This window comes from Pseudorca crassidens, chromosome 1, assembly GCF_039906515.1.
Source record: "Pseudorca crassidens isolate mPseCra1 chromosome 1, mPseCra1.hap1, whole genome shotgun sequence".
Classification (NCBI taxonomy): Eukaryota; Metazoa; Chordata; class Mammalia; order Artiodactyla; family Delphinidae; genus Pseudorca; species Pseudorca crassidens.
Genome location: NC_090296.1, coordinates 167,649,833 through 167,664,281, shown reverse-complemented (window position 1 = coordinate 167,664,281; position 14,449 = coordinate 167,649,833). Strand labels below are relative to the sequence as shown.

General features: G+C 43.5%; 1 long non-coding RNA gene across 1 annotated transcript in view; it reads right to left on the bottom strand.

Annotated features, from left to right (window-relative positions):
- The window catches only part of LOC137203839 (uncharacterized), a 783,639-nt gene that overhangs the window by 638,432 nt on the left and 130,758 nt on the right, over positions 1-14,449 (bottom strand). The window contains exon 3 of the long non-coding RNA XR_010933335.1: positions 13,006-13,087. This is a non-coding gene — a long non-coding RNA (uncharacterized lncRNA). The remainder of the gene's footprint in view (positions 1-13,005; positions 13,088-14,449) is intronic.

The following is a 14,449-nucleotide window of genomic DNA, read 5'->3' as shown; positions in this document are numbered from 1 at the left end:
CCAACCAAGCAAGCTTGCAAAGGAAATCTGCGCTACAATGAAGTCTCACTGCCCCCCGGTCAAAAGGGCCATCTGAAAAAAGTGTAAAATCCAGAAAGGCAGGACAGGCCATGGAGATCTGGGAGCCTTGTTATGCTGATGGGCGAGATGTAAATTACCAACAGCCACTCTGGAGAAGTGTATGGTGTTTCCTGAAACATTTAAAAAACAAAGCAACAGAGCCTAGGGCACTTCCACTTATTGTCCTATAGCTTAGGGAAATTAGAATCAAAAAGGCACAGCCACCCCAATGTTTGGGACAGCTCTGTTTACAAGAACCTCGTTTACAGTACGAGTTCAATATCACAGAAAGTGAAAAATGGATAAAGAAGTTGTGGTAGGTACATACAATGCAATATCACTCAGCAATGAAATCTATGTCATCAGGCCCATAGCAGCATAATGAGTGGATTCAGGTACGATGATTCTAAGTGAAATAAGTCACACAGAAAAAGAAACATCATAAGATATCACTACTACACGGAATGTAAACTTGGCTACACAGGAACTGAATTACAAAACAGAACAGGGTCTCAAATGTAGAAAACCAACTTATGCTTGCTTAAGGGGAAAGGTGAGTTGGGGTGCTGCATAAAACCAGAGATTGAAATTAACACAGATACCGTTCCATAAGCCAAATATGTAATAGACAAGAGCTACTCCTTGCTCAACGAAGTGGACTCTACACCCCATATTAAATGCCTAAGAATATACCTGATTAGTAAGAATCTTAAAACCTATGGATTTTTATGTCTCTGAAAGAGAATCAAGCGTGTGTACAGTGGCATAAATGCTGCAATGATAGGATTGGTGAGCTGCGGTGAACACATGCAGACCCTATGAAGTCATATTGCATGGTACCCATTCCATGGGTCTCAACTCTCCAGGTTTAAGGGATTCTTCCTTCAGCTAAAACATGCATGTGGAACCCAGAGTATGATCAACCGTGTGATCGGGAAACTTGTTCAAATGTGTCAGTTTTTGTCCCCTGGTACTCGGGTGCAACATTCCAGACGCTTTACTAACACTCTTCGCACTTGGAGAGTCAGTGCCTTTAACCTCCTGTTTGGCCCAGTTTGCAATTTCTGCGGAAAATGAACAGGAATAGGGAGAAGCAATGAGAGACTAGCTGGAGGTGTCTGGACGGGCAAATTTAACTCTCATTTCCCACCAGGAAGAGGAATTAACCAAAGGCTCAGCGTGCCATGCCGGAACCACACTAGGGCCTGAAGCAATCCTGCGGTGTTGCGGCCAGGTCACAAGAAAGCGAGTTGAAGAAAGGAGCTCAGGGGCACTGTCATTCACAAATCTGCAGAGTTATAAATGACAGCTATCGTCCAAAAATATATTGATGTAAGGCTGCCAAGAGGACTCGAAAGCGGGGCAGAATTGCAGGAATCCGATTTCAGGAGGTAGACTGGAATTGCATGTAAAGCATAGGAAAAGAGACAGAACGTCCACAATGATGCACTTGACCAAAAAGGGCGTATGCATTTTTTCCTGAATATATTCAGGAAAAAACGCATACGCCCTTTTTGGCCAACCAAGCAAGCTTGCAAAGGAAATCTGCACTACAATGAAGTCTCACTGGCACCCGGTCAAAAGGGCCATCTGAAAAAAGTGTAAAATCCAGAAAGGCAGGACAGGCCATGGAGAACTGGGAGCCTTGTTATGCTGATGGGCGGGATGTAAATTGCCAACAGCCACTCTGGAGAAGTGTATGGTGTTTCCTGAAACATCTAAAAAACAAAGCAACAGAGCCTAGGGCACTTCCACTTACGGTCCTATAGCTTAGGGAAATTAAAATCAAAAATACACAGCCACCCCAAAGTTTGGGACGGCTCTGTTTACAAGAACCTCGTTTACGGTACAATTTCAATATCACAGAAAGCGAGAAATGGATAAAGAAGTTGTGGTACTTACGTACAATGCAATATCACTCAGCAATGAAATCTATGTCATCAGGCCCATAGCAACATAATGAGTGGATTCATGTACGATGATTCTAAGTAAGATAAGTCATAGAGAAAAAGAAACATCATAAGTTATCACTACTACACGGAATGTAAACATGGCTACCCAGGAACTGAATTACAAAACAGAACAGGGTCTCAAATGTAGAAAACCAACTTATGCTTGCTTAAGGGGAAAGGTGAGTTGGGGTGCTGCATAAAACCAGAGATTGAAATTAGCACAGACACCGTTCCATAAGCCAAATATGTAATAGACAAGAGCTACTCCTTGCTAAATGAAGAGGACACAACACCCCATATTAAACGTCTAAAAATATACCTGACTAGTAAGAATCTTAAAACCTATGGATTTATATGTCTCTGAAAGAGAATCAAGCGTGTGTACAGGGGCATAATCACAGCAGTGATAGGATTGGTGAGGTTCGGTGAGCAAATGCAGAACCTTTGTAGTCATATTGCATGGTACCCTTTCCATGGTTCTCAACTCTCCAGGATTAAGGGATTCTTCCTTCAGCTAACACATGCATGTGGAACCCAGAGTATGATCCACCGTGTGATTGGGATACGTGTTCAAATGTGTCAGTTTTGTCCTCTGGTACTCGGGTGCAACATTCCAGAGGCTTTACTAACACTCTCCCCACTTGGAGAGTCAGTGCCTTTAAGCTCCTGTTTGGCCCAGTTTGCAATTTCTGCGGAAGATGAACAGGAATAGGGAGAACCAATGAGAGACTAGCTGGAGGTGTCTGTAGGGGCAAATTTAACTCTCATTTCCCACCAGGAAGAGGAATTAACCAAAGGCTCAGCGTGCCATGCCGGAACCACACTAGGGCCTGAAGCAATCCTGCGGTGTTGCGGCCAGCTCACAAGAAAGCGAGTTGAAGAAAGAAGCTCATGGGCACTGTAATTCACAAACTTGCAGAGTTATAAATGACAGCTATCGTCCAAAAATATATTGAAGTAAGGCTGCCAAGAGGACTTGAAAGGGGGGCAAAATTGCAGGAAACCGATTTCAGGAGGTAGACTGGAATTGCATGTAAAGCATATGAAAAGAGGCAGAACGTCCACAATGATGCATTTGGCCAAAAAGGGCGTATGCGTTTTTTCCTCAATATATTCAGGAGAAAACGCATACGCCCTTTTTGGACAACCAAGCAAGCTTGCAAAGGAAATCTGCACTACAATCAAGTTTCACTGCCCCCCGGTCAAAAGGGCCATCTGAAAAAAGTATAAAATCCAGAAAGGCACGACAGGCCATGGAGAACTGGAAGCCTTGTTATCCTGATGGATGGGATGTAAATTGCCAACAGCCACTCTGGAGAAGTGTATGGTGTTTCCTGAAACATCTAAAAAACAGAGCAACAGAGCCTAGGGCACTTCCACTTATGGTCCTATAGCACAGGGAAATTAAAATCAAAAAGACACAACCACCCCAAAATTTGGGACGGCTGTCTTTACAAGAACCTCGTTTACGGTACAAGTTCAATATCACAGAAAGTGAAAAATGGATAAAGAAGTTGTGGTACTTACGTACAATGCAATATCACTCAGCAATGAAATCTATGTCATCAGGCCCATAGCAGCATAATGAGTGGATTCAGTTACGATGATTCTAAGTGAAATAAGTCACACAGAAAAAGAAACATCATAAGTTATCACTACTACACGGAATGTAATCTTGGCTACCCAGGAACTGAATTACAAAACAGAACAGGGTCTCAAATGTAGAAAACCAACTTATGCTTGCTTAAGGGGAAAGGTGAATTGGGGTGCTGCATAAAACCAGAGATTGAAATTAGCACAGATAGCATTCCATAAGCCAAATATGTAATAGACAAGAGCTACTCCTTGCTCAACCAAGTGGAATCAACACCCCATATTAAACGCCTAAGAATATACCTGCCTAGTAAAAATCTTAAAACCTATGGATTTCTATGTCTCCGAAAGAGTATCAAGCGTGTGTACAGTGGCATAAGCGCAGCAGTGATAGGATTGGTGAGGTTCGGTGAGCAAATGCAGACCCTTTGAAGTCATATTTTATGGTACCCATTCCATGGGTCTCAACTCTCCAGGTTTAAGGGATTCTTCCTTCAGCTAAAACATGCATGTGGAACCCTGAGTATGATCTACCATGTGACCGGGAAACGTGTTCAATTGTGTCAGTTTTTGTCCCCTGGTACTCGGGTGCAGCATTCCAGACGCTTTACAAACACTCTCTCCACTCGGAGAGTCAGTGCCTTTAACCTCCTGTTTGGCCCAGTTTGCAATTTCTGCGGAAAATGAACAGGAATAGGGAGAACCAATGAGAGACTAGCTGGAGGTGTCTGGACAGGCAAATTTAACTCTCATTTCCCACAAGGAAGAGAAATTAACCAAAGGCTCAGCGTGCCATGCCGGAACCACACTAGGGTCTGAAGCAATCCTGCGGTGTTGCGGTCAGCTCACAAGAAAGCGAGTTGAAGAAAGGAGCTCAGGGGCACTGTAATTCACAAACCGGCAGAGTTATAAATGACAGCTATCGTCCAAAAATATATTGAAGTAAGGCAGTCAAGAGGACTTCAAAGCAGGGCAGAATTGCAGGAAACCGATTTCAGGAGGTAGACTGGAATTGCATGTAAAGCATAGGAAAAGAGGCAGAACGTCCACAATGATGCACTTGGCCAAAAAGGGCGTATGCGTTTTTTCCTGAATATATTCAGGAAAAAACCCATACGCCCTTTTTGGCCAACCAAGCAAGCTTGCAAAGAAATCTGCACTACAATGAAGTCTCACTGCCCCCCGGTGAAAAGGGCCATCTGAAAAAAGTGTAAAATACAGAAAGGCAGGACAGGCCATGGAGAACTGGGAGCCTTGTTATGCTGATGGGCGGGATGTAAATTGCCAACAGCCACTCTGGAGAAGTGTATGGTGTTTCCTGAAACATCTAAAAAACAAAGCAACAGAGCCTAGGGCACTTCCACTTATGGTCCTATAGCTTAGGGAATTTTGCATCAAAAAGGCACAGCCACCCCAAAGTTTGGGACAGCTCTGTTTACAAGAAACTCGTTTACAGTACGAGTTCAATATCACAGAAAGTGAAAAATGGATAAAGAAGTTGTGGTATTTACGTACAATGCAATATCACTCAGCAATGAAATCTATGTCATCAGGCCCATAGCAGCATAATGAGTGGATTCAGGTACGATGATTCTAAGTGAGATAAGTCACACAGAAAAAGAAACATCATAAGATATCACTAATACACGGAATGTAAACTTGGCTACACAGGAAGTGAATTACAAAAGAGCACACGGTCTCAAATGTAGAAAACCAACTTATGCTTGCTTAAGGGGAAAGGTGAGTTGGGGTGCTTCATAAAACCAGAGATTGAAATTAGCACAGATACCATTCCATAAGCCAAATATGTAATAGACAAGAGCTACTCCTTGCTCAACGAAGAGGACTCAACACCCCACATTAAACGTCTAAGAATATACCTGACTAGTAAGAATTCTAAAACCTATGGATTTATATGTCTCCGAAAGAGAATCAAGCATGTGTACAGCGGCATAAACGCAGCAGTGATAGGATTGGTGACGTTCGGTGAACAAATGCAGACCCTTTGAAGTCATATTTTATGGTACCCATTCCATGGGTCTCAACTCTCCAGGTTTAAGGGATTCTTCCTTCAGCTAAAACATGCATGTGGAACCCAGAGTATGATCCACCGTGTGATCGGGAAACGTGTTCAAATGTGTCTCAGGTTTCGTCCCCTGGTACTCGGGTGCAACATTCCAAATGCTTTACTAACACTCTACCCACTTGGAGAGTCAGTGCCTTTAACCTCCTGTTTGGGCCAGTTTGCAATTTCTGCAGAAAATGAACAGGAATAGGGAGAACCAATGAGAGACTAGCTGGAGTTGTCTGGACAGGCAAATTTAACTCTCATTTCCCACCAGGAAGAGGAATTAACCAAAGGCTCAGCGTGCCATGCCGGAACCACACTAGGGCCTGAAGCAATCTTGTGGTATTGCGGCCAGCTCACAAGAAAGCGAGTTGAAGGAAGGAGCTCAGGGGCACTGTAATTCACCAACCTACAGAGTTATAAATGACAGCTATCATCCAAAAATATATTGAAGTTAGGCTGCCAAGAGGACTTGAATGTGGGGCAGAATTGCAGGAAACCGATTTCAGGAGGTAGACTGGAATTGCATGTAAAGAATAGGAAAAGAGGCAGAACGTCCACAATGATGCACTTGGCCAAAAAGGGCGTATGGGTTTTTTCCTGAATATATTCAGGAAAAAACGCATACGCCCTTTTTGGCCAACCAAGCAAGCTTGCAAAGGAAATCTGCGCTACAATGAAGTCTCACTGGCCCCCGGTGAAAAGGGTCATCTGAAAAAAGTGTAAAATCCAGAAAGGCAGGACAGGCCATGGAGAACTGGGAGCCTTGTTATGCTGACGGGCGGGATGTAAATTGCCAACAGCCACTCTGGAGAAGTGTATGGTGTTTCCTGAAACATCTAAAAAACAAAGCAACAGAGCCTAGGGCACTTCCACTTATGGTCCTATAGCTTAGGGAAATTAAAATCAAAAAGACACAGCCACCCCAAAGTTTGGGACGGCTCTGTTTACAAGTACCTCGTTTACAGTACAAATTCAATGTCACAGAAAGTGAAAAATGGATAAAGAAGTTCTGGTACTTACGTACAATGCAATATCACTCAGCAATGAAATCTATGTCATCAGGCCCATTGCAGCATAATGAGTGGATTCAGGTACGATGATTCTAAGTGAAATAAGTCACACAGAAAAAGAAACATCATAACACTACTACACGGAATGTAAACTTGGCTACACAGGAACTGAATTACAAAACAGAACAGGGTCTCAAATGTAGAAAACCAACTTATGCTTGCTTAAGGGGAAAGGTGAGTTGGGGTGCTGCATAAAACCAGAGATTGAAATTAGCACAGATACCGTTCCATAAGCCAAATATGTAATAGACAAGAGCTACTCCTTGCTCAACGAAGTGGACTCTACACCCCATATTAAACGCCTAAGAATATAGCTGACTAGTAAGAATCTTAAAACCTATGGATTTCTATGTCTCCGAAAGAGAATCAAGCATGTGTACAGCGGCATAAACGCAGCAGTGATAGGATTGGTGAGGTTCGGTGAGCAAATGCAGACCCTTTGAAGTCATATTGCATGGTACCCATTCCATGGGTCTCAACTCTCCAGGTTTAAGGGATTCTTCCTTCAGCTAAAACATGCATGTGGAACCCAGAGTATGATCCACTGTGTGATCGGGAAACGTGTTCAAATGTGTCTCAGTTTTCGTCCCCTGGTACTCGGGTGCAACATTCCAGAGGCTTTACTAACACTCTTCCCACTTGGAGAGTCAGTGCCTTTAACCTCCTGTTTGGCCCAGTTTGCAATTTCTGCGGAAGATGAACAGGAATAGGGAGAACCAATGAGAGACTAGCTGGAGGTGTCTGTAGGGGCAAATTTAACTCTCATTTCCCACCAGGAAGAGGAATTAACCAAAGGCTCTGCGTGCCATGCCGGAACCACACTAGGGCCTGAAGCAAGGCTGCGGTGTTGCGGCCAGCTCACAAGAAATCGAGTTGAAGAAAGGAGCTCAGGGGCACTGTAATTCACAAACCTGCAGAGTTATAAATGACAGCTATCGTCCAAAAATATATTGAAGTAAGGCTGCCAAGAGGACTTGAAAGCGGGGCAGAATTGCAGGAAACCGATTTCAGGAGGTAGACTGGAATTGCATGTAAAGCATAGGAAAAGCGGCAGAACGTCCACAATGATGCACTTGGCCAAAAATTGCGTATGCGTTTTTTCCTGAATATATTCAGGAGAAAACGCATACGCCCTTTATGGCCAACCAAGCAAGCTTGCAAAGGAAATCTGCACTACAATGAAGTCTCACTGCCTCCAGGTCAAAAGGGCCATCTGAAAAAAGTGTAAAATCCAGAAAGGCAGGACAGGCCATGGAGAACTGGGAGCCTTGTTATGCTGATGGGCGGGATGTAAGTTGCCAACAGCCACTCTGGAGAAGTGTATGGTGTTTCCTGAAACATCTAAAAAACAAAGCAACAGAGCCTAGGGCACTTCCACTTATGGTCCTATAGCTTAGGGAAATTAAAATCAAAAAGAAACAGCCACCCCAAAGTTTGGGACTGCTCTGTTTACAAGAACCTCGTTTACGGTATAAGTTCAATATCACAGAAAGTGAAAAATGGATAAAGAAGTTGTGGTACTTACGTACAATGCAATATCAATCAGCAATGAAATCTATGTTATCAGGCCCATAGCAGCATAATGAGTGGATTCAGGTACGATGATTCTAAGTGAGATAAGTCACAGAAAAAAGAAACATCATAAGATATCACTACTACACGGAATGTAAACTTGGCTACACAGGAACTGAATTACAAAACAGAACAGGGTCACAAATGTAGAAAACCAACTTATGCTTGCTTAAGGGGAAAGGTGAGTTGGGGTGATGCATAAAACCAGAGATTGAAATTAGCACAGGTACCGTTCCATAAGCCAAATATGTAATAGACAAGAGCTACTCCTTGCTAAATGAAGAGGACACAGCACCCAATATTAAACGTCTAAGAATATACCTGACTAGTAAGAATCTTAAAGCCTATGGATTTCTTTGTCTCCGAAAGAGAATCAAGCGTGTGTACAGTGGCATAAGCGCAGCAGTGATAGGATTGGTGAGGTTCGGTGAGCAAATGCAGAACCTTTGTAGTCATATTGCATGGTTCCCATTCCATGGGTCTCAACTCTCCAGGTTTAAGGGATTCTTCCTTCAGCTAAAACATGCATGTGGAACCCAGAGTATGATCCACCGTGTGATCGGGAAACGTGTTCAAATGTGTCTCAGTTTTCGTCCCCTGGTACTCGGGTGCAACATTCCAGACGCTTTACTAACACACTCCCCACTTGGAGAGTCAGTGCCTTTAACCTCCTGTTTGGCCCAGTTTGCAATTTCTGCGGAAGATGAACAGGAATAGGGAGAACCAATGAGAGACTAGCTGGAGGTGTCTGGACAGGCAAATTTAACTCTCATTTCCCACCAGGAAGAGGAATTAACCAAAGTCTCAGCGTGCCATGCCGGAACCACACTAGGGCCTGAAGCAATCCTGCGGTGTTGCGGCCAGCTCACAAGAAAGCGAGTTGAAGAAAGAAGCTCATGGGCACTGTAATTCACAAACTTGCAGAGTTATAAATGACAGCTATCGTCCAAAAATATATTGAAGTAAGGCTGCCAAGAGGACTTGAAAGCGGGGCAAAATTGCAGGAAACCGATTTCAGGAGGTAGACTGGAATTGCATGTAAAGCATACGAAAAGAGGCAGAACGTCCACAATGATGCACTTGGCCAAAAATGGCGTATGCGTTTTTTCCTCAATATATTCAGGAGAAAACCCATACGCCCTTTTTGGCCAACCAAGCAAGCTTGCAAAGGAAATCTGCACTACAATGAAGTTTCACTGCCCCCCGGTCAAAAGGGCCATCTGAAAAAAGTATAAAATCCAGAAAGGCACGACAGGCCATGGAGAACTGGAAGCCTTGTTATCCTGATGGATGGGATGTAAATTGCCAACAGCCACTCTGGAGAAGTGTATGGTGTTTCCTGAAACATCTAAAAAACAGAGCAACAGAGCCTAGGGCACTTCCACTTATGGTCCTATAGCACAGGGAAATTAAAATCAAAAAGACACAGCCACCCCAAAGTTTGGGACGGCTGTCTTTACAAGAACCTCGTTTACGGTACAAGTTCAATATCACAGAAAGTGAAAAATGGATAAAGAAGTTGTGGTACTTACGTACAATGCAATATCACTCAGCAATGAAATCTATGTCATCAGGCCCATAGCAGCATAATGAGTGGATTCAGTTACGATGATTCTAAGTGAAATAAGTCACACAGAAAAAGAAACATCATAAGTTATCACTACTACACGGAATGTAATCTTGGCTACCCAGGAACTGAATTACAAAACAGAACAGGGTCTCAAATGTAGAAAACCAACTTATGCTTGCTTAAGGGGAAAGGTGAATTGGGGTGCTGCATAAAACCAGAGATTGAAATTAGCACAGATACCATTCCATAAGCCAAATATGTAATAGACAAGAGCTACTCCTTGCTCAACCAAGTGGAATCAACACCCCATATTAAACGCCTAAGAATATACCTGCCTAGTAAAAATCTTAAAACCTATGGATTTCTATGTCTCCGAAAGAGTATCAAGCGTGTGTACAGTGGCATAAACGCAGCAGTGATAGGATTGGTGAAGTTCAGTGAGCAAATGCAGACCCTTTGAAGTCATATTTTATGGTACCCATTCCATGGGTCTCAACTCTCCAGGTTTAAGGGATTCTTCCTTCAGCTAAAACATGCATGTGGAACCCAGAGTATGATCCACCGTGTGATCGGGAAACGTGTTCAAATGTGTCTCAGGTTTCGTCCCCTGGTACTCGGGTGCAACATTCCAAATGCTTTACTAACACTCTACCCACTTGGAGAGTCAGTGCCTTTAACCTCCTGTTTGGGCCAGTTTGCAATTTCTGCAGAAAATGAACAGGAATAGGGAGAACCAATGAGAGACTAGCTGGAGTTGTCTGGACAGGCAAATTTAACTCTCATTTCCCACCAGGAAGAGGAATTAACCAAAGGCTCAGCGTGCCCTGCCAAAACCAAACTAGGGCCTGAAGCAATCTTGTGGTATTGCGGCCAGCTCACAAGAAAGCGAGTTGAAGGAAGGAGCTCAGGGGCACTGTAATTCACAAACCTACAGAGTTATAAATGACAGCTATCGTCCAAAAATATATTGAAGTTAGGCTGCCAAGAGGACTTGAATGTGGGGCAGAATTGCAGGAAACCGATTTCAGGAGGTAGACTGGAATTGCATGTAAAGAATAGGAAAAGAGGCAGAACGTCCACAATGATGCACTTGGCCAAAAAGGGCGTATGGGTTTTTTCCTGAATATATTCAGGAAAAAATGCATACGCCCTTTTTGGCCAACCAAGCAAGCTTGCAAAGCAAATCTGCGCTACAATGAAGTCTCACTGGCCCCCGGTCAAAAGGGCCATCTGAAAAAAGTGTAAAATCCAGAAAGGCAGGACAGGCCATGGAGAACTGGGAGCCTTGTTATGCTGACGGGCGGGATGTAAATTGCAAACAGCCACTCTGGAGAAGTGTATGGTGTTTCCTGAAACATCTAAAAAACAAAGCAACAGAGCCTAGGGCACTTCCACTTATGGTCCTATAGCTTAGGGAAATTAAAATCAAAAAGACACAGCCACCCCAAAGTTTGGGACGGCTCTGTTTACAAGTACCTCGTTTACAGTACAAATTCAATGTCACAGAAAGTGAAAAATGGATAAAGAAGTTGTGGTACTTACGTACAATGCAATATCACTCAGCAATGAAATCTATGTCATCAGGCCCATAGCAGCATAATGAGTGGATTCAGGTACGATGATTCTAAGTGAAATAAGTCACACAGAAAAAGAAACATCATATCACTACTACACGGAATGTAAACTTGGCTACACAGGAACTGAATTACAAAACAGAACAGGGTCTCAAATGTAGAAAACCAACTTATGCTTGCTTAAGGGGAAAGGTGAGTTGGGGTGCTGCATAAAACCAGAGATTGAAATTAGCACAGATACCGTTCCATAAGCCAAATATGTAATAGACAAGAGCTACTCCTTGCTCAACGAAGTGGACTCTACACCCCATATTAAACGCCTAAGAATATACCTGACTAGTAAGAATCTTAAAACCTATGGATTTATTTGTCTCCGAAAGAGAATCAAGCATGTGTACAGCGGCATAAACGCAGCAGTGATAGGATTGGTGAGGTTCGGTGAGCAAATGCAGAACCTTTGTAGTCATATTGCATGGTACCCATTCCATGGGTCTCAACTCTCCAGGTTTAAGGGATTCTTCCTTCAGCTAAAACATGCATGTGGAACCCAGAGTATGATCCACTGTGTGATCGGGAAACGTGTTCAAATGTGTCTCAGTTTTCGTCCCCTGGTACTCGGGTGCAACATTCCAGACGCTTTACTAACACTCTCCCCACTTGGAGAGTCAGTGCCTTTAACCTCCTGTTTGGCCCAGTTTGCAATTTCTGCGGAAGATGAACAGGAATAGGGAGAACCAATGAGAGACTAGCTGGAGGTGTCTGGACGGGCAAATTTAACTCTCATTTCCCACCAGGAAGAGGAATTAACCAAAGTCTCAGCGTGCCATGCCGGAACCACACTAGGGCCTGAAGCAATCCTGCGGTGTTGCGGCCATCTCACAAGAAAGCGAGTTGAAGAAAGAAGCTCATGGGCACTGTAATTCACAAACTTGCAGAGTTATAAATGACAGCTATCGTCCAAAAATATATTGAAGTAAGGCTGCCAAGAGGACTTGAAAGGGGGGCAAAATTGCAGGAAACCGATTTCAGGAGGTAGACTGGAATTGCATGTAAAGCATACGAAAAGAGGCAGAACGTCCACAATGATGCACTTGGCCAAAAAGGGCGTATGCGTTTTTTCCTCAATATATTCAGGAGAAAACGCATACGCCCTTTTTGGCCAACCAAGCAAGCTTGCAAAGGAAATCTGCACTACAATGAAGTTTCACTGCCCCCCGGTCAAAAGGGCCATCTGAAAAAAGTATAAAATCCAGAAAGGCACGACAGGCCATGGAGAACTGGAAGCCTTGTTATCCTGATGGATGGGATGTAAATTGCCAACAGCCACTCTGGAGAAGTGTATGGTGTTTCCTGAAACATCTAAAAAACAGAGCAACAGAGCCTAGGGCACTTCCACTTATGGTCCTATAGCACAGGGAAATTAAAATCAAAAAGACACAGCCACCCCAAAGTTTGGGACGGCTGTCTTTACAAGAACCTCGTTTACGGTACAAGTTCAATATCACAGAAAGTGAAAAATGGATAAAGAAGTTGTGGTACTTACGTAAAATGCAATATCACTCAGCAATGAAATCTATGTCATCAGGCCCATAGCAGCATAATGAGTGGATTCAGGTACGATGATTCTAAGTGAAATAAGTCACACAGAAAAAGAAACATCATAAGTTATCACTACTACACGGAATGTAATCTTGGCTACCCAGGAACTGAATTACAAAACAGAACAGGGTCTCAAATGTAGAAAACCAACTTATGCTTGCTTAAGGGGAAAGGTGAATTGGGGTGCTGCATAAAACCAGAGATTGAAATTAGCACAGATACCATTCCATAAGCCAAATATGTAATAGACAAGAGCTACTCCTTGCTCAACCAAGTGGAATCAACACCCCATATTAAAGGCCTAAGAATATACCTGCCTAGTAAAAATCTTAAAACCTATGGATTTCTATGTCTCCGAAAGAGTATCAAGCGTGTGTACAGTGGCATAAACGCAGCAGTGATAGGATTGGTGAGGTTCGGTGAGCAAATGCAGACCCTTTGAAGTCATATTTTATGGTACCCATTCCATGGGTCTCAACTCTCCAGGTTTAAGGGATTCTTCCTTCAGCTAAAACATGCATGTGGAACCCAGAGTATGATCCACCGTGTGATCGGGAAACGTGTTCAAATGTGTCTCAGGTTTCGTCCCCTGGTACTCGGGTGCAACATTCCAAATGCTTTACTAACACTCTACCCACTTGGAGAGTCAGTGCCTTTAACCTCCTGTTTGGGCCAGTTTGCAATTTCTGCAGAAAATGAACAGGAATAGGGAGAACCAATGAGAGACTAGCTGGAGTTGTCTGGACAGGCAAATTTAACTCTCATTTCCCACCAGGAAGAGGAATTAACCAAAGGCTCAGCGTGCCATTCCAGAACCAAACTAGGGCCTGAAGCAATCTTGTGGTATTGCGGCCAGCTCACAAGAAAGCGAGTTGAAGGAAGGAGCTCAGGGGCACTGTAATTCACAAACCTACAGAGTTATAAATGACAGCTATCGTCCAAAAATATATTGAAGTTAGGCTGCCAAGAGGACTTGAATGTGGGGCAGAATTGCAGGAAACTGATTTCAGGAGGTAGACTGGAATTGCATGTAAAGAATAGGAAAAGAGGCAGAACGTCCACAATGATGCACTTGGCCAAAAAGGGCGTATGGGTTTTTTCCTGAATATATTCAGGAAAAAACCCATACGCCCTTTTTGGCCAACCAAGCAAGCTTGCAAAGGAAATCTGCGCTACAATGAAGTCTCACTGGCCCCCGGTCAAAAGGGCCATCTGAAAAAAGTGTAAAATCCAGAAAGGCAGGACAGGCCATGGAGAACTGGGAGCCTTGTTATGCTGATGGGCGGGATGTAAATTGCCAACAGCCACTCTGGAGAAGTGTATGGTGTTTCCTGAAACATCTACAAAACAAAGCAACAGAGCCTAGGGCACTTCCACTTATGGTCCTA